Here is a 1,152-nt window from a genome sequence, read left to right as displayed (position 1 = left end):
TTAACAAAAACACAACGACATTAACAAAAACATGACATTAAGAAAAACACAACGACATTAACAAAAACACAACAACATTAACCAAAACACAACGACATTAACGAAAACACAACAACATTAAGAAAAACACAACAACATTAAGAAAAACACAACAACATTAAGAAAAACACAACAACATTAACAAAAACACAACAACATTAACGAAAACACAACGACATTAAGAAAAACACAACGACATTAAGAAAAACACAACAACATTAACAAAAACACAACGACATTAAGAAAAACACAACAACATTAACGAAAACACAACGACATTAAGAAAAACACAACAACATTAACAAAAACACAACGACATTAAGAAAAACACAACATTAACGAAAACACAACGACATTAAGAAAAACACGACATTAAGAAAAACAACGAAATTAAGAAAAACACGACATTAAGAAAAACACAACGACATTAAGAAAAACACAACAGCATTAACAAAAACACAACATTAACGAAAACACAACGACATTAAGAAAAACACAACGACATTAAGAAAAACACAACGACATTAAGAAAACGGAAAAGGTAGGTCCCAGTGGAGACGTAAGAAATCGCTGATTGGACTACAGCTCGTTTTACTTCTGAACCGGAAGTTTTTCTGGAGACCCTTTTCACAGTGGTGTCAGACAATGGGCGCCGTAACTCGAAGAGGTGTATCTTTACTTCTGGTGTGATTTTGCCTCGGGAAACCTGACTGAAAAAATCACGGATACTCAGTAGCTTAAATATATACTTAAAGGTAAGGTTAATTACAACAGCATTTACGTGTTAGCAGTTATTACTCATTGTCAATCCACCATTCTCTAACTGTGTATATAATAATCAGCCTCCGATCGGAGAATAAAACAGCTAGCAGCAGCTTTAGCCACAGTTGGGAACATATATATACACCGCTGTCTGTCAGTGCTGTAACGTTTAGAGGTTCACTTTCTGTATTAACTTTAATAAAACAGTATGAAGTGTTAGCCGTTATCAGTCATTGTCAATTTACCATTCTCCAACTGTATTTAAAGGACCCAGCCTCCGATCGGAGAATAAACCAGCTAGCAGCAGCTTTAGCCACAGTTAGGAAACATATACACCCCTGCCTGTCAGTG

This window comes from Poecilia latipinna, unplaced genomic scaffold, assembly GCF_001443285.1.
Source record: "Poecilia latipinna isolate Pla-1442-1.1 unplaced genomic scaffold, P_latipinna-1.0 Scaffold891, whole genome shotgun sequence".
NCBI lineage: Eukaryota > Metazoa > Chordata > Actinopteri > Cyprinodontiformes > Poeciliidae > Poecilia > Poecilia latipinna.
Note: the sequence above shows the minus strand (reverse complement) of the source record.